We start from the raw sequence: 19,704 nt of genomic DNA, 5'->3' as shown, positions 1-19,704 counted from the left end.
TTTGCAATGTCATCTAAATTCTTACATACCTCTTGTCTATACATGTTCCTGCAAGGAACCAGCATTTAACTATTTTACAAATTAAAGAAATTTCATACATATTAACATTAATCTGCTTTTTCTAAGATTTTCTGGATGTATTTTAAATACTCTGTGAATGGAAACAAAAAAAAGCAAGGAAAGCACCAAAATTTGCCGCTATTTTAACAGAAATGTTATTAAAGAAACAAAATTTTCAATTCTTCAAGAAAATGAGATATATTTCTATTCGAGTTTAAATATTTTCAAATGTTATGCTGCTGTTGTAAAAGGGAACATTTTTCTATCTTACTTTCATCGCCATATAAAAAGCAATTGAGGCTCTAAAACAGTGTTGCCAAAAATCACTATGTCTATTAAAAACAGAATTCTAAACATGTACCTTCATGATCCTATCATTGTAAAATTATCAAAAAGCTGTGAATCTACCATGAGGCATAGTCATTTCTGGAAGGAAGATAACGAGTGATATCTGTTCTGCTTTTGATCTATAGTTTCAGATTTATTTACAGTGTTCTTTTATTAGTTATATATTGTTGTGTAACAAATTGCCCCCAAAATTGGTGGCTTAAAACAACATTATTTATGGTCTCACATTTTCTCGTGGTAAGGAATCTGGGCACTGTTTAGATGGGTTCTCTGCTTTGGCATCTCTCTCCGCAATCAAGATGTCAGGTGTGGCCACACTCATTTCAAGGCCAACTCAGAAATATCAGCTTCCATGCACACTTTCATACTTTCATGGTTGTTGGCAGGATTCACCTCCTTGCCACCTGAGCCTCTCCGTAGGGCAGCTCACAACATGGCAGCTTGTTTCATTAGAACAAATGAGAGAGAGAGAGAGAGAGACAGAGACAGAGAGAGAGAGAGACAGAGTGAGTCATGGTCTCATAAAACCCAACCTCAGAAGTGATATGCCAGCACTTTTGCTATATTTTACCGGTTAGAAGTCATTAGGTGCAGCCCACACTCAAGAGGAGGGGATGGCACAGGTCATAAATACCAGAAGAGGGGGATCATTGGGAGCCATTTCAGAAAAAGCTTCCTGCTGTATTGAGCAACTGAGAAGTTCAAAATAGCACAGTATTACTAGTTTTTTTATTCCAGTGGCAGATTTAATTGCTCATTGGTTTTAATCTCTTATTGTAGTGCAAGGTTATATTTTGTTAATAGATGCTGGATTTGATCCTCTATGGCAGGGATCCCCAACCCCCATGAACTCTGAGAAGCATGTGGAATGCTCCCAGAATTGTCTCCTGGGGGACTAGAGGTTAAGACATTTGTTCATCTTTGTTTCCAGTGGAACTGTCCACCACCTCCAAGACCCAAGATCTCTATCCCAACAAAGTTAGGAACTGGGCCGCACAGCAAGAGGTGAGCAGCAGGCGAGTGAGCACTACTGCCTGAGCTCCACCCCCTGTAAGATCAGTGGCGGCATTAGACCCTCATATGAGCGGGAACCCTATTGCGAACTGCACACCTGAGGAATCTAGGTTGCACACTCCTTACGAGAATCTAATGCCCCCCAATCCTGTCCATGGAAAAATTGTCTTCCATGTAACTGGTCTCTGGTGCCACAAAGTTTGGGGACCGCTGCTCTATGGGATCAATTAATCCTACCGTACAAGGCATCAGCCTAAGCAGCCATCCTGATAGAAGTATGATATGACATAGTAAAGGCTCAGCTAAGGCAGAAGTTTTGGTATGACACTCTAAGAGTTTTGGGTGTTGTCTGCCGGGATGTAGCTTATGTATGGAACTAGTGGCTGATATATGCTATTGTATCCTCAAGTGGCTGGAAACGAAGAGATGACAGTAGAATTAACCTATTTCATCATCATTCTCACTTTCTGAATTTGTGCTTTTCTTCCCTGTAACTTTTATTATTTATTTATTTATTTATTTATTTACTGAGAGTCTCGCTCTGTCACCCAGGCTGGAGTGCAGTGGCATGATCTTGGTTCACTGCAACCTCCACCTCCTAGGTTCAAGCAATTCTCCTGCCTCAGCCTCCTGAGTAGCTGGGATTACAGGTGTGAACCACCATGCCCAGCTATTTTTTTTTTTTTTTTGTATTTTTAGTAGAGACAGTATTTCACCATCTTGGTCAGGCTGGTCTGGAACTCCTGACCTCAAGTGATCCACCTGCCTCAGCCTCCCAAAGTGCTGGGATGATAGGTGTGAGCTACCACACCCAGCCCCAACAACTTTTGACTTTGTTGGGATAGAGATTTTGGGACTTGGAGATGGTAGACAGTTCCACTGGAAACAATGATGAACAATGTTGTAATCTTTAGTCCTCCAGGAGACAATTCTGGGAGCATTCCATATGCTTCTCAGGGTTCTTAGAAGAATCAAATTCCTGTTGTCCATAGCAGGGACTTTAATTGCACCTGCTTACGTTGGCATTTCTCCTTCTTTATCTCATTATCTCCAGTCCCTCATCCCTGCTTCCTGGAATCACCTTCCAAATAAACTCTATAACCCAGGCACTGTATGCATTTTACATAACATGTACATGACATCTTACACTGTACCCTGCCCTCTCTCTTCCTAGTGTTTCTTTTTGAACTGGAAGAGGAAGCAAGTGAAGATTTGACTTGAAGATTAGAGAGCTGAAGTAATCTTCATTTATTCACTTTGGATGAAGACTGTATGGTCAATAGCTAGGTCTTGGCATTCTAATTACTAAATAGATACTATGTTTATGGTAAATGACTGTAGGTCTGTCTATCCTCAAAGGAAGCAGAAAACCTTGGATCCTGCTGAGTTTTTATCCAGTGGGAGATTTCCTTAAAAAAGTTTAAGGAGTGGTGGAAGACTAAAATTTGCTACTTAAAAATTATTTCTTAAGATGTGCTATTTAGCATACCAGCTACACTGACTATTGGAGCATGGTTCAGATGGGTTCTGTCTGTGCTTCAGGATCTTTTGCTGTAATCCAAGGTGTCAGTGTGCTTGCACTTGAGCTTTATAAGGACGTGTGAAGTGGTCCGTGGCCTGTTAGGAACCGGGCCACACAGCAGGAGGCTTTGTTAATATTTTTTAAAATTTAGCTTTTGGTTTGGTTAATCCTTTCTATTGTTTCTTTTTGCTCTTTCATTTATTGCTTCCTTTTATCTGCATTATGTTCTTCCTCATCATTAAAAAAATTATTCTGTTCTTTGCTGGGCGCAGTGGCTCACACCTATAATTCCAGCACTTTGGGTGGCTGAGGTGGGTGGATCACTTGAGCGCAGGAGTTCAAGACCAGCCTTGGCAACATGGTGAAACCCTGTCTCTATCAAAAATACAAAAATTAACTAGTCTTATAATCCGGTCTCTAATTAATTAATTAATTAATTAGATTTAAAAAATTATCCTGTTCTTATTTTAACATCTTGAGTTAGGCACAGTCAATATAAGAATTTAGGACCAGGCACAGTGGCTCACACCTGTAATCTCAGCATTTTGGGAGGTTGGGGGGGTGGATCACCTGAGGTCAGGAGTTCTAGACCAGCCTGGCCAACATGGTGAAACCCCGTCTCTACTAAAAATACAAAAATTAGCCAGGTGTGGTAGTGGGTGCCTGTAATCCCAATTACTTGGGAGGCTGAGACAGGACAATTACTCGAACCCAGGAAGCAGAGATTGCAGTGAGCTGAGATCTCATCACTGCACTCAGCCTGGGTGACAGAGTGAAACTCCTTCTCATTTAAAAAAAAAAAAAAAAAAAAAAAGAATTTAAGGTTCTGGATTTCCCTGCGAGCTTTTTTTTTAGTGACTCCACTCAAATCTACATTTTACTTGATGAGACATACAAAAAAAAAAAAAAAAAAAACCCGATACTGCAAATGATTATTTAATTTAAAGTGTAGTAAAGGCTACAAAGGAGAAATTCACATAATACAGGAGTAGACCATGTCTGTGGGTTAGAGAGAGCTTCTTCTGGGAAGAGATATTTGGATAGTGCTTCAAAGGGTGGTGCAGAGGAGGAAGGGGAAGAGCACTTGAAGCGTAGTGTGAAGTGAAGAGAACTATAAGGTGTTCCAGAGCTAAAGTAAATGAGGAGAAGAAAGACTTGCTTCCCACTCTGGAGGTCTTTCTGAGTCTGGAGGTATCACAACCTCTTCCTGTTGCAAGGTCCCTGGTACCTGAAAGAATTTTGTCGCACACACTAGCCTACCCCTTGTGAGTCCTCCCAGCCCAGCTTTCAGGGGTCTGGCCCCTAATTCCTTCTTTTCCTATAAAGGTCAGTCAGAATCTGGAATGACTCTTACTTCCACAGAGCTTCAAATCCCACCTCCCTCTGAGGTAGAAGACCAGCAGGGCTTGTTTTCTGGTCACTACCCTGCTGATCAAACCAGGATCTGATCCAGACAGGATAAAGTGAAGAAACCAGCAGGAACCAGCAGATGGGGACAAATGTGATCCCTGGCCACCCTCATTGCTCATTATCATAAGATACTCCCACAGTGCCATGACAGTTTTAAAATGCCGTGGCAGTGACCCAGAAGTTACCACTCATTTCCTAGAAAGCTATAAATAACCTGCCCCTCAATTTGCATTCATCCACTCCTTAATTTACATGTAATTAAAAGTGGGTTTACATGAGTATAAATAGTTACCAAGAGTCTATAGGTTGCTGACTTAGGGCATACTGCCTATGAGTTAGCCCTGCTCTGCAAGGAGCAGTACTGTTGAATGAAAGATTGTTGTCTAATACCACCAGCCCACCCTTGAATTCTTTCCTGGGTGAAGGCAAGAATCCTCCTGGTTAAGCCCTAATTTGGGGGCTCAGCTCTCCCACGTCACCTTTGGTGAGAGGAGGACCAACTGTGGGGATTGTTAATTCAAACCTCCTGAAAGCTAATGTTGATGGGAAGTGAGCCAGTGAAATGGAAATGGTACCTGAGGCAAGACCCTGTCTGAGTAGAGTGTAGCCCTTTGCAGGACAGATGCAATGAGTGCTATGAGGGAGATAAGGACAGGTACTGTGGGCAGAGAGGAGATGGCCACTCACCCTGGACAGTGGGTTCAGAAGCAGCCTCCAGGAGGAAGTGAACATTCAGTGGGGATCTGATAGATTAGAATTGGCAGCCAAGGGTGAGGAGGATTCCTCTGGTCAGAAGGAACAGCATATGCAGAGGCCAGAGAGTGTGGTGCAGTTTGCCAGGTATGAGCTGCAGTCAGGCCTATGAATGACATGGCTGACTAGTTGGTGCCTTGTTTGTTATGGTGAAGCATGTTATATTTTCCAAAGATGCCCATTACCATATCTCCCATCCTACTTTCTCTTCTTACTGCATCACTCCCCCATCAAAAGGTGGACTCTATGTCCCCTCCCGTATGTCCCCTCCCCTGAAAGCTGGATAGACCTTCATGACTGCCTCAACTAAAAGGATATGGTAGAAGTGAGGCCACGTGACTAACAAGGCTTGGGCATAAAAGGCAATACAATCTCTGCTCAGCTCTCTGTTTGGGGATAGTTGCTCTTGGGACCTGGACGCCATGCTATGATGAAGCCCAGGCTACATGAGGAAGCCATGTGTGGAGGTTGTGGGTTAAATCCCCAGCTAAGGTCCTAGCCAACAGCCATGTGAATAAGAAAGCCTTCAAGAGGACTCCAGCCCCAGTCACCAGCTGCCTGAGTGTGGACCGCCTATAAGTGAACCTTCAGAATCATAAAAGATAATAATAATAAATAATGTTGCTTTACACCAATAACCAATACAGATGGTCAAATAGTGACCGAGGAGAAGAATTCTAAGCCAAAGAAAGGTATAGGTAGGGTTTACTACCAGATCAAAGAAGGAGAAGCTCCAGAATTGCAGGAGGGGAGGGGAAGAGAGGGAAGGAATGGAGAGAGAGGGACAAGGAAAGAAGAAGGCAGACTGGCAAGCCCACATTGGATAGTGCAGTTTCCATGAAGGCCACTAAGTGGCAGCATTGGCACAGGTCAGTGGTTGTCAGACTGACTTTGTTGTTGCTTTGTCAGGGGACCTTGCTGTGAAGGCTCAGTGTCTGTGGCTGCAAGGTAAAGAAGGCCTGGCTGACAGCGAGTGCTGAGGAAGACCTGGGAAGGCCTAGATCTTGCTGATACATCAAATAATGTCAACCTCCCACAGTTATTAACCTGAGTCAATTCATTCATGGTAGAGGTGTTGTTTTTTCTTCTGGTTCTCCTTTTTCTGATAACAAACACTTCAATTTTTCTTTGGGGAACTATACCACCACCACTCAGGTCTCCCATATACACTCTCATAGGCTGTGCACTGCATAACTCCAGAGAATCCATCCATTCAGACTGTGCTGAGTGGTGCCTACTGAAATTGAGCAGTGCCCAACCTGTATGACTGTCAATAACAGCCCTTGAAAGATGGTCCAAGTTGTCCATTGTACTCCTGGTCTAGATACAAGCACATTGCCTGAACCAAGCATATCATGGATTTGATTTTGAATCCTGAGCACAATGTTCATCCTGTTCATCCTGACATGAATGCTGTGAAGCAATTGCCCATTAGCTCCAGCTACTTGGATCTCCAGAGTTCTCCCTGGTTCTTTCTTTCTTTTTTTTTTCTTCCAACTCCAGTAGAAATCAAATTCCCTTTTGATTTAGTTAGCTAGAGATACTTTCTGTTACTAGCAACCAGAGAACTCCAAAAAGTCACAATCTGTGCCTCAAACCTTTCTCAAGGAACCAGATTTCAGCAAAAGGTCTTGGGTATTAAGATTATGGCTGGTCTTTATTCATTATCCATTCATTTATTCATCCAACATATATTTTGTGGGTACCTACTATGTGCGAGGCATGGTTTTAGACTAGAGGACTCAGCGGTGAAGAAGCCAGACATGCATGGTCACTGCCTACTCAGAATCTGGTGAGAAAGACCACAGTACGTAGATGATTACGGAGAGTTATAGAATTCCAAATGGGGAGAAGTACTGTGAAAGAATAGAATGAAATGCAATGGAAGAGAATATGGAATGGAAGGGAATATGGAATGGAATAGAATGAAATGCAATGTGGAAGATATTTACACATAGGTAGCCTTTATTTTAGGCTTGCTGCAAGCAAGCACTTTCTACCCCTTATAACAGTTAATCCTCAGAACAATGCTACAGGTTAAGTACTACTATAGATCCTATTTCACCGATGTGTAAACTAAGCATACATTAAATATAAATCTACATCTAATAACTTAAAAATATAAATAGAATTTTCCCAAGACCTGGGTCTTTCAATGCTAAAAGTGGGACAGTCCCGGGCAAACAGGGACAAGTTGTCAGTCTAATAAATAACTTGGCTATGACCACACTGTTAGGGAGTGGTGGGGTAAGTATTCACTTCAGGTCTAGTTTTACCCTGAAGCTCGTGCACACAATGACTACCTGACAGGTGCCCTTGGATGTTGTGGGCAGTGTGTGGGGAAAGGGAGGAGAGTGGGAGATGCTGGAGGCAAGGGGGCCAAAGAAGAGACTGAGGCAATGGCCCAGCACGCAATGGGCATGGAGAAGGAAGTAACTGATTAGATGTGAGGGGTAGAGGGGGCAGGAGGTCTGGGATGACCCAGACTGTTAAGTGACATAATATAATGTTCTGTTATTTAACTCATTTTTAGCTGGATATTCTGTCACTTGCAGCCCAAAACATCAAATCAATATGGAGACTTCAGGCACAGTATGATCAGGTCTGGCTCTGATACTTTTGGATTCTTTACACTCTGCCCCCTCTATGTATCAGCTTCATGCTCATGGTGGTGTCTCTTACAGCTGCAAGATGGCTTGTAGAAGCATCCAGGGATACCTGTGTCTTGACTCTCTTCTGGGAGGAAACAGTATGATGATTCAACAAACAGCAAACAAAAGTCTGGAGCCAATTGCATGGTTGGGGGAATTCCATGTGCTATCAACTTAGCCTGATTTGTGTACCTGGCATTGCCCTGATCAGTGAGTCAAAGAGATGAGAACACCCACATTGGCTAAGACCAAGCAGACCTAGTCCCTGGAGCTGGGGTGAATTCCTTCTACCCAATCAGCATAGCTAGGCTGTGATTCAATGGGAAGGGCAGTGTAGATTCTGGGGAAGTCATCACAATGTCCACTGCAGCAGAGAAACATAGGGTTTGGGCTCTGCCTCCCCTTCCCTCTTTGACAAGAACACCTAATCCACATATAATTTCATTTTTAAAGGGCTGCATAGCTTCAACTTCCACTTTAGGGAAAGAGCAGAGTACCTAATGGTGTCTGGAATCCAGATTCTAAGATCATACAGACTTGGAGTTCCAGTCTTGACTCCATCAGTTTATCTGTCATGTGATCTTCAGGGAGTCACTTAATGCCCCCAAGCCTCAATTTCCTTACCTGTAAAACATGGGTGCAAATAGTACCTATCCTTTTGAGTTGTGAGGAAGACTTGAGGTGAGGGTGTAAATGCACTTTGATATTAGGAGTAACATCTCCGTTGGATATTGCGAATAATATCACAGGGTGTACACCCACTGTGATATTAGGAGTAATATTTCCCTTACATATTATGAATAATATCACCGCGGGTGTACACACAGGCTGTAACACCCCCCACTGTCATATTAGGAATAATATCTCCATTCAGTATTATAACTAACATCACTGCAAGTGTACACCCGGGTGTAACATCTGCCACTGTGTTATTAGGAGTAAAACGTACATTGGATATTAGGAGTAATATCACCATGGGTTACACATAGTGGTTAACACCCCCCACTATGATATTAGGAGTGATATCTGATTTGGATATTATGAACAATATCACCTTAGGTGTACACACAGTGGGCAACAAACCCCACTATGATATTAGGAGTAATCTCTCCCTTTGATATTACGCATACTATCACGGCAGGTGTACATACATGGCATGACACTGCCCACTATGATATTAGGAGTAATAGCCCCCTTCGATATTGCAATTAATGTCACAGGAATTACGCCAACTGTGTCATTAGGGGTAATATCTCCCTTGGATATTACAAATAATATCACAGAATGTATACCCAGGGTGTACACACACTGTGATATTAGGAATAATATTTCCCGTGAATATCATGAATAATACCACAGGGACTACACACAGGGTGTAAGCCCACTGTGAGAATAGGAGTAATATCTCCCTTGGCTGTTACAAATAATAGCACAGGCTGTACACCCACTGTGATATTAGGAGTAATATCTCCTTTGGATATTACGATATATCACTGTGTGTACAATCACTGTGAGATTAAGTGTAATATCTCCCTTGGATATTATGAATTATATCACGGGGTGTACACCCACTGTGATATTAGGAATAATATCTAACTTGAATATTCCTAAAAATATTAAAGGGTGTACAGCCAATATGACGTTAGGAGTAATATCTCCCTTGGATATTGGGAATAATATCACAAGGTGTACACCCACTGTGACAAACAGAAATTATATCTCCCTTAGATGTTATGAATCATATCACAGACTGTACACCCACTGTGACATTAAAAGAAACATCATGCTTAGCTATTATGAATAATATTAGGAGAAACATCTCCCTTAGATATTACGAATACATCACAGGGCATACATCCACTGTGATATTAGGAGTAATGTCTCCCCAAGATATTATGAATAAGATCAAAGAGTGTACACCCACTGTGGTATTAGGAGTAATACCATCTTAGATATTATGAATAATATCATACAGGGTATACACGCAGTGTGATATTAACAGGAATATCTCCCTTAGGTGTTATGTATTAAATCACCAAGGCATATACATATAGGGTATAAACCCATTGTGATATCATGAGTAATGTCTCCTTAGATGTCGTGAATAATATCATCACAGCGTGTACACTCACCATGAGATTAGAGTAATATTTCTCTTAGATTTTATGAAAAATATCGTCAGATGGTGTACACCCACTGCGATGTTAGGAGTAAGGCTCCCTTAGATATTATGAATAATATCGCAGATGTATCCCACTGTGACATTAGGAGTAATATTCCCCTTAGATATTACAAATAATATCATCACAGGGTGTACGTACACCCACTATGATATTAGGAGTAATATCTCCTTAGATAGTCCGAATAATATCATAACAGGGTGTATACACATATTAGGAGAAATATCTCCCTTAGGTATTACGTGTATCATCACAGTGAGTACACACGGGGTGTACATCCACTGGCCTGTACTGATATTATTCATAATATCTAAGGAAGATATTACTACTAACATCACAGTGGATGTACACACTGTAATGATATTATTCATGATACATAAGGGAAATATTACTCCTAATATCACAGTGGGGATACACCCTGTGATGATATTATTTGTAATTTCTAAGGGAGGTATTTCTCCAATATCACAGGGGTGGACATCCTTTGAAAATATGATTTGTAATATCTAAGGGAGATATTCCTCCTAATATCTTCTTCTAGATATTACAAATAATATCACAAGGTGTACACCCACCGTGATATAAGGAGTAATATCTTCTTTTAGATATCACTGAGGCTTTACGTCGCCTTGTGGCTTCTGCTCTCTTGAACGACCTTTGACACCCCCTAAGGGAGCTCACTCTAGAGCCTTTCATCAGAGGCCACGTGAAGACAGAGGCTCTGATGCTATATCAACCACATATTTTTATGTATCCTGACACTTCGACATCTAGGGCCTTGCTGACCTTGTCAGGCCTGTCCCTCCCAGGGTTAGCCAATTCCTAGAGATAGTAAACATCTCGCCCATGAGCATGCTTTTCACATACAAGCTAACCAGTCCAGAGTTCATGCCACCAGTTACCTACTTCATCAGCCTTCCATAGGACTCACACACTCTAGGCTACTGTTCCTCTGTCCTAAGCACTCCAGGGCCAGGTACCAGACAACTAGGGACAGCCCCTATTCCCAGAGCCTGCTGAAATTACTGAAACTATAATAGCTAACCTTAACCCTGCTCATCTTGCCTCACTTACTCCTTCCCATGGAAACCACCGTAAAGGCTCTTGCCCATGTTTTTGCATCACTCCTGCCTTCTCGCTGACCATAGTGCCTCCCTATTCGGTGCTGCATGGCATAGCACTTTCCCTTCTCTTGGGATCTGTGAGTAACAAACTCTCTTTTCAGTGGCAATCGACTCTTGATCTGTTGGTCTCTCCATACCTGAAGAATAATGCAACCTATATATATTTTTAAATCAACTAAAATTTATTTAATTAAGCATAAAGTTACTTTCACATTTGTCTACAACCACAGTAAATACAGTTCTTGGCATAATGCCATGGCCTTTAAAATTTAAAGCCTCCCCACCCGCAAGATTACATATATAAAACTCCCACTATTGTTTCTATAATAGTGGATTAGTTAATCAAATTAAAATAGTTATACTATCTAGAATAAAATAAAATGGAAATGATTTACTCATAAGATTCATATTGAAATCATCCTTATTTACAATATACTATCCTGAGAATTATAATTCCGTTCAGTTTCAATTTAAGCAAAAGTGTAATGACTGAAGTAACAGCAGTTACTTCAACTGAAAATGAGAACAGTCAGAATGACTTTTGAAGAGAGCAAAAATATTGTCAGGTTTCTTGCCGTGGTTCTGGATCTTCAGTAGCAGGCTCATTTGAAGGCAGACTCAACCCTCAAGGGAACTCACTCTATCTTCAGAATGTGGGGGTCAGGGGGAAAAATCCAGGTCTTAGAGGAAGGTAAGGAGGAAAACCCCTCGGTGAATAGACATTTCTCAATACAAATGGAGCACATGGTGGACCTGGGACATCCCTTGGTGGCAAATAATCTGGAGAAGCTCCAAACATAGTTCCTGGAGGAGGTGGAGGGAAAGGAGGTCCTCTTCTCATGAACGGGCCCCTCATATCCACTGGCAACAGTGGACCTCTGATAGGAGCAAGAGGTGGAGGGAAAAAGCCAGGGCCAGTTGCTTCATTTTCAGCTGGGAGAGATGAATCAGGCACATTTAAATTACCAAGATTATCTTTGGTATCGTTTCTACTGGATTCCATTTCTGAAGGCATTGACCCATCCATTTTATCCAAAGAAGGCATATTAAAACTTCTGAGTTCTGCTGGTCCAGAGCGTCTAGCAGAATTAGAATAAAATCTGTCTTGCCTTTGTGGAGGAACAGCTGAATCAGGATATGATTGTCCTGGTGGAGGAAACATCATCCTACGGTCCTGTTCCCACGGAGGCGACAGGGGCCCAGTGTCAGAAGGAGCCATGTGAGGACTGGTTAACCTCTCACAGCTTGATTCTCCTCTTTCATTGGTAATCTGATGGTCCAGAGGATTCCCTGGGCCTCTTGAGTCTCTTCCTCCTCCCTCTGGAAGCAAACGTGAGAGTCTGAGTGGACCCTCCAACACAGTTGGAGGATAGAGAAAATATCTCGTTTCAGATGAAGGCTGACCCAGTGGAGAGAGACCATATGAGGAATGCTCTCTGCCAAATGCTGTATTTGGAACACCAAGTGCATAAGGATCTTTTTCTAAAAGTTTAATTTTAAAGTCTGTTTCAGCTAATTTTTGTCTGTTGTGAGCATTTTCTTTCCTTAAATCATTGAGGTTTCTTTCAGCAGTCCATGCTGCCAAACAATTATCTGTGCTTTTTTTCTCATAGGAAGTAATCTTCCCTTGATAAAAATGAATAGTTCTCTCAAATTCTTCTTCAAGATCTTTGGCTCGCTTTCTGTAGGTCTCCAGCTCTCCAGTGGCATGGCCGATCGTTTCGTCTACTTTAGAAAGTTTCTCTTTCTCTAACCGGTAATTTTCCTCTACTAGTAATTTCCTCTATAGCTTCATTCCATTTTCTTGATATAATTCTGTCATTACTTTAAGTTTCTGTTGAAGCTTCTGATTCTCACTTTCAAAGTGTGTGTTTTCCGACTGCAAAGATGCTTGTTCCGTCTGAAGATTTTTAATATGCTCTCTGAGCTCTTTCTTGGTTTCATCAACTTCAGATAACTGAATATGAATTTGGTTTCTTTCTCCTTCTAAGGTTGTTAAAGAAGCATTTAACTTAGCTGCATGAATCCGTTTCTTGAAAGCTCCTTTTGGAGGATTATCTAAGTTAGCATCATCTTCCGATTCACTGTTCACTTCTAATTCCAAGTTACCATCATCCATTATGTCTTCTCCAAGCCTAGCAGCCCGATCTTTCATCTTTTGCAAGCGTTCAGTCAGAATGTCGATGTGATTTTCTTTATCATTTAGAACTTGTTCTGCGTGTACTTTGGAGTCTTCAAATGTTATTTTCTGTTTACTAAATTCGCTCACTTGTTCTTTCCATACTTCAGCTTCTTGAAAAAGCTGTTGCTGGCTTTCCTGAAGTTGAGAATTTTCATTCAAAGCATCTTGTGTTGCTATCTTCAGTGGTTCTTCATTCATTTGAAATCTCTTGAAGGTCATTTTGGCTTCAGCTACTTGGGATTTGAGGGATTTTGATGCATCTTCTAGAGACTGTATTCTTTTGGAAATATCCGCCATCAATTCATCTTGTTCAGAATGTTTAGATTTCTCTTCTTTTAACTCTTTTTCTAGAAAGAGTATTTCATGCTCAAGTTCAGAATTGGACCTGTTTACCTTTTCACAGGTTGCCTCCAAACTTTGTGCTTCTGTTGCCTCCTTCTCAAAGCTGGCATCCTCTAAAGATGACTCTACTTCATAGGCTTCATACTCTTTTTGAATGAGGCTAAATTTTTCAAGTAGTCTACATTTTTCTTCAATTAGTCCAGAAAGTGCTACAGCAAGCTTTTTCTCTCTTCTCACATAAAGCCAACTCCTAACCGATCTAAAACTTCTCCACAAGAAGAAGGGAACAGCAAAAAATCCAACGAGAGCTGCACATATCACCAATTCCCATGGAAAACCATAAGGAGTCAAATCTGGTCTCCTGCCTTCAGGCAGTGCTGCCGCAACCTTGCGTGGCTCCTCCAGGACCACCTCCAGTAAGGCTGAGGGGTAGCCCCGGGCTCTTTCATAGCGCCAAGGCTGCTCTGGCTGCGGCCGCCGCAATAACCCAGGCCTGTCGGGGCCACAGTTAGCCGCGAAGAACACACAGGCTTAGGTTAGGAACAGAATCCGCACCTGGCAACCGGAGCGGACCACTGGGGAGCCGGCTGCGGGGGGAGCTGGTGGGCGCGGGAACCCACAGGCCTCACAGGCCCATAGAAAAGGTACAGTAAAAATATAGTATAAAAGATTTTTTTAAAAAATGTATACTTCTATAGAGTACTGACCATAAATAAATGCAGCTTGCAAGATTGAAAATTGCTGTGAGTTAGTAAGTGGTGAGTGAATGTGAAGGCCTAGGGCATTACTGTGCACTACTGCAGCCTTCACAAGCACTGCACACGTAAGCCACACTAATGAATTAAAATTGTTTTCTTCAATATCAATTAACCTTAGCTTACTGTAACTTTTTTACTTTATAAATGTTTAAATTTTTTTAACTTTTTTACTTTTTTGTAATAACACTTCACTTACAACACATTGTATAGCTGTACAAAAATATTTCTTTATATCCTTACTTTATAAGCTTTTATCTATTAATCTCTTTTTTTTTTTTTTTTTTTTTTTTTTTTTTTTTTTACTTTTTAATAGTTTTGTGTTAAAAATCAAGACATAGACACACATATCAGCCTCGGCCTACACAGGGCCAGGATCATCAATATCACTGTCTTCCACCTCCACATCTTATCCCACTGGAAAGTCTTCAGGGCCAATAACTGCATGGAGCTGTGGCCTCCTGTGATGACAATGCTCTCTTTTGTATACCTCCTGAAGGACCTGCCTGAGGCTGTTTTATGGTTAACTTCTAACCGTACACTCTAAAATAATGACAAAAATTATAGTACAAGTTGGTCCAGTGATAGTGGGTTATCAGAACTTATTAGCATTTAGTGTCACTAAAGTTGGTATAAAACCCTCCACTGCTAAATTTAAATGGTTTACAGTTTTTGTGTTTTTTTGTTTTGTTTTGTTTTGTTTTTGAGAAAGATAGGCTGGGCGCGGTAGCTCATGACTGTAATGTCAGCACTTTGGGAGGCTGAGGCAACCAGATCACTTGAGGTCAGGATTTCAAGACCAGCCTGGCCAATATACTGAAACGTCTCTATTAAAAACACAAAATTAGTTGGGCATGGTGGTGCACACCTGTAATCCAAGCTACTCAGGAGGCTGAGGCAGAAGAATCAGTAGGACCAGGAGGCAGAGGTTGCAGTGAGCCAAAATAGCACCACTGCATTCCAGCCTAGGCAATAGAGCGAGACCCCATCTTAAAAAAAGAATAATATAGTATATACATAAATATCAATTCCTCATTCATGAGGAATCTTGTTGATCATTCCAGCTGCTTCATATTGAGGAGGGGCATCCTGGGCAGCCACATACCATGGGTAACTACGTGGTCCCCCAGGAATTACAGGTTAATCTAATACTGTCCTTTTCTTCTGAAACAATCTTTCTTTTTCCAGTCCCCTACTTCCACCAAAGACAAATCTCAGCAAGACAAACCCACCTGCAAAATAAGCTGCAGTCCAATAAACGTGGCCTGATTATCCCACAAAGTGCAGCAAGAATTACTGTCCACATAGGCTCTCCTAAATTGGCCTTGCTGGAACCTCTCACAAGGCCATTTCAGTCAAAGACCTGGGAAAATAGCCAGTTCATCCACCTGTGCCACAGTATACAATAAAATAGATTCTTATTGAATGTATGCAAACAAACACATTGCCATGAATTAAGAATATTCACAAATAATTCACAAATTATGAAGAAATTAGGCATAGAGAGAACTATGCCTCAAATTCTGTTTGAGGAAAGCACCTTGTATTCAATATGCTTAAAATATACTCACAGGCAATAAAGGCTCCAAAGAAAAATAATCATCTAGGCTCTGAAAAACAAAACAAAAAAAATCAGCAATATTTCAAAAGAAAAAACCATAAAAAATTATTTCAGTCTCCATTAATTCAGTCCATGCAATCAACTTCTGGTATGCTTCATACTGAGTTAGCAATCTTTATGAACATATCAGCATTTCAGTTAGTGCCCTGGAAGTTTTCTCTCTAATCCAATGGCACAGTCTACAAAGTTATCAGAAACTTGCATTCAAGAGGTTGAATTTTTCATAAACTTCCCCAAAGAAGAAAGCCCTGGACTGCAGCTGGTTATAAGTCACTTTTTGAGAAGGATCAAAGCAAAACTACAATTGTGGATGACGAAAGTTTTAAGACAGCCATAGTTAAAGGCACAGTTAGCAAGGGTATTTTGTTATTCCTGTGGCATACAAGTTAACACAATAATAATAATTACTGTGACAACATATATTAAGACATATCAGAATTTTAGAACTCTCATATCATCCCGGAACTTCAGGAGGCCAAAGCGGGTGGATCACCTGAGGTCAGGAGTTCAAGACCAGCCTGGCCAACATGGCAAAACCTTACGTCCACTAAACATACAAAAATCAGTTGGACGTCGTGATGCATGCCTGTAATCCCAGCTACTTGGAAGCTTGAGGCACAAAAATCACTTGAACCTGGGAGGCACAGGCTGCAGTGAGCTGAGATTGTGCCACTGCACTCCAGCCTGGGCAACAGAGCAAGACCCATCTAATCAGTCAATCAATCAATCAGTCAATCCCAAAGGAAGCTGAACACCACCTCTGATTGACAATGCTTCCTGCATAATTCTAACATAACAAACAACCCAAATAAACCTAATATGTCTCTCTTGGACTTCAGGGAACCTTATACCCAAAAAAGTTAGTTTGAGGTCAAAGACTGAATTTAGAACTTGAAATTTTGCCATTGGAAAGTTTGTCAGAGATCAAAGTTTTGAGACACCTGACATCACAAAATAGGATTATACAGGTCACTATAAAATAGCCATTCATTTAGCAAAAATGATAATACAAAACAGCTTACCCTTTGATAGTGAGGAGACTCAGCTTCCCAAACAATAAGCCCTAATAAAGACAGCATGAGGCCAACAAAGAGGGAGAGACTCTCGTTTTCTGTAGTTTTACTAAAAAATCTCTTATCTCTTACTTGAACATTTTGTTCAAGAGAAAACCAAATTTTACCTTTATATGGTATATTATTAATGTTAAAACTAATTTTAATAAAACCTTATAAACAAATCTATCCAATTGTAATCAATTTGATCATAAGGTAATCAATTTGATCATCAATTTGATGTATAAACTTTTTATAATCTTTTACAATTTTCTGTTAAGGAGTAGATTAATGTTCCAGGAAGGCCCAGATGCTGGCCTTGCATCAGTGTGGTTTTGGTGTTAATGTTTAATTTATAGAAAAACTGAAATAAATTTTTTTTTTTGAGACAAAGTCTCGCTCTGTCACCCAGGCTGAAGTGCAGTGGCATGATCTTGGCTCACTGCAAGCTCTGCCTCCCGGATTCATGCCATTCTCCTGCCTTAGCCTCCCGAGTAGCTGGGACTACAGGTGCCCGCCACCACGCCTGGCTAATTTTTTTGTATTTTTAGTAGAGATGGGGTTTCACAGTGTTAGCCAGGATGGTATCGATTTCTTGACCTTGTGATCCACCTGCCTCAGTCTCCCAAAGTGCTGGGATTAGAGGCATGAGCCACTGATCCTGGCCCTGAAGTAATCTTATCCCTCAAAACTGGCCCTTACAATCTCATGTGCCTACCTCTTCTGCAGCAGTCCCTGAGCCCAGAGGGATTGAATAGTTTTAATTTCTGGCCCTGTGTCTTTTTTTTTTTCTGAGATGTATTGTGGCTCTGTCACCCAGGCTGGAGTGCAATGGTGCAATCTCGTCTCACTGCAAACTCCACCTCCCAGGTCCAAGTGATTCTCCTGCCTCAGCCTCCCGAGTAGCTGGGATTGCAGGTGTCTGCCACCATGCCCAGCTAATTTTTGTATTTTCAGTAGAGGTGGAGTTTCACCATTTTGGTCAGGCTGGTCTTGAACTCCTGACCTCAGGTGATCCACCCACCTCGGCCTCCCAAAGTGCTGGGATTACAGGCGTGAGCCACTGTACCCAGCCAGCCCTATGTCTTTTGAAAGCAGATCATGGCTGGGCACAGTAGCTCATGCTGGCAGATCACGTTAGGTCAGGAATTTAAAACCAGCCTGACCAACATGGTGAAACCCCGTCTCTGCTAAAAGTACAAAAAGTAGCCGGGCATGGTGGTGCGTGCCTGTAAGCCCAGGTACTCAGAGGCTAGAAGCAGGAGAATTGCTTGAGCCCAAGAGGTAGAGGTTGCAGTGAGCCAAGATTGCACCACTGCACTCCAACCTGGGTGACAGAGTGGGCTCCATCTCAAAAAAAAAAAAAACCCAATCATTTTGATTGTCAGCTTCTCCCAGGTCTGATGACAGGGCTTTGACTGGTGTCAATGCTCAGGATTAAGCAGGAGCCAGTGCCTTCTTCAGACCCAAGAGTCAAAGCCCTGTAATTTAACAGCACAAGGATTAGTTAATAGATATTTTTACTCCAGAAAATCCTATCATTCTAACACGTCACAAATTAAAACACTGTGATTTGGTGTTTAGGAGCTACGGCCTGCAGCACCTCAAACCACAGTATTAAAGTAGTTAGGTTATTCATTGCATATGTCTCATTGCTAGCATTCTAGTGACAGAATTGTGGCTAAAAGCATAAAAAATGTGATAGGTCCTATGCTGAACTTATCAAAGTAAGAAAACTAACATTTCTCTCCATCACTAAAATATGGTAAATACAAATATCAGTTTTGGAAGTTCAGTATGAGGATAAGTAATCTCCTTTCACTTAAATGCTATACAACAAAACAAGGACAAAGTAAGAACAAGCACACAGTAATTTCTTTTCAGCTATTTAAAAGAGTATCATTGTCGGGTATGGTGGCTCATATCTGTAATCCCAGCACTTTGGGAGGCTGAGGAGGGCATATCACTTGAGGCCAGGAGTTCAAGACCAGCGTGGTAAACATTGTGAAATCCCATCTTTACTAAAAAATATTAAAAAATTAGCCAAGCATGGTGGCACGCACCTGTAATCTCTGCTACTTGGGAGGCTGAGGCATGAGAATCATTTGAACCCGGGAGGTGAAAGTTGCAGTGAACCCAGATCACCCAACTGCACTCCTGCACTCCAGCCTGGACAACAGAGTAAGGTTCCATCTCAAAAATAAAATAAAATAAATAAATAAATAAGCATCATCATACATGTCCAAGATTGGTTTCTAGATACAGTACTGTCAACTGACCAGGTAACTTTCACCACTAAAATTTTCAAACCAGTGCAACACTTGTGTATATTTTGTTTTCAAGTACACATATGAAGGCCCATCAGTGATAAACACCTTGGGATCAAAAATCACTAGAAAGTCTCATACTTGTTTTTGTTACTACTTAATCCAAGTCAATGCCACTTAATGTTTTTTGTTGTTGTTGTTGTTTTTGAGATGGAGTCTCACTCTGTCGCCCAGGCTGGAGTGCACTGGCGCAATCTTGGCTCACTGCAAGCTCCGCCTCCCGGGTTCATGCCATTCTGCCTCAGTCTCCCGAGTAGCTGGGACTACAGGCACCTGCTACCATGCCTGGCTAATTTTTAGTATTTTAGTTGAGTCGAGGTTTCACCGTGTTAGCCAGGATGGTCTCGATCTCCTGTCCTTGTG

At 41.5% G+C, this 19,704-nt stretch overlaps 1 pseudogene; it reads right to left on the bottom strand.

The window, feature by feature from the left end:
* Positions 1–11,708: 11,708 nt before the first annotated feature.
* LOC105502399 lies at positions 11,709–14,047 on the bottom strand (annotated as a pseudogene).
* Positions 14,048–19,704: the final 5,657 nt, after the last annotated feature.

The sequence above is a fragment of the Colobus angolensis genome, unplaced genomic scaffold (assembly GCF_000951035.1).
Source record: "Colobus angolensis palliatus isolate OR3802 unplaced genomic scaffold, Cang.pa_1.0 Scaffold8, whole genome shotgun sequence".
Lineage (NCBI taxonomy): Eukaryota > Metazoa > Chordata > Mammalia > Primates > Cercopithecidae > Colobus > Colobus angolensis.
The sequence above is the reverse complement of the archived record's forward strand: the minus strand, read 5'-3'. Positions and strand labels throughout refer to the sequence as shown.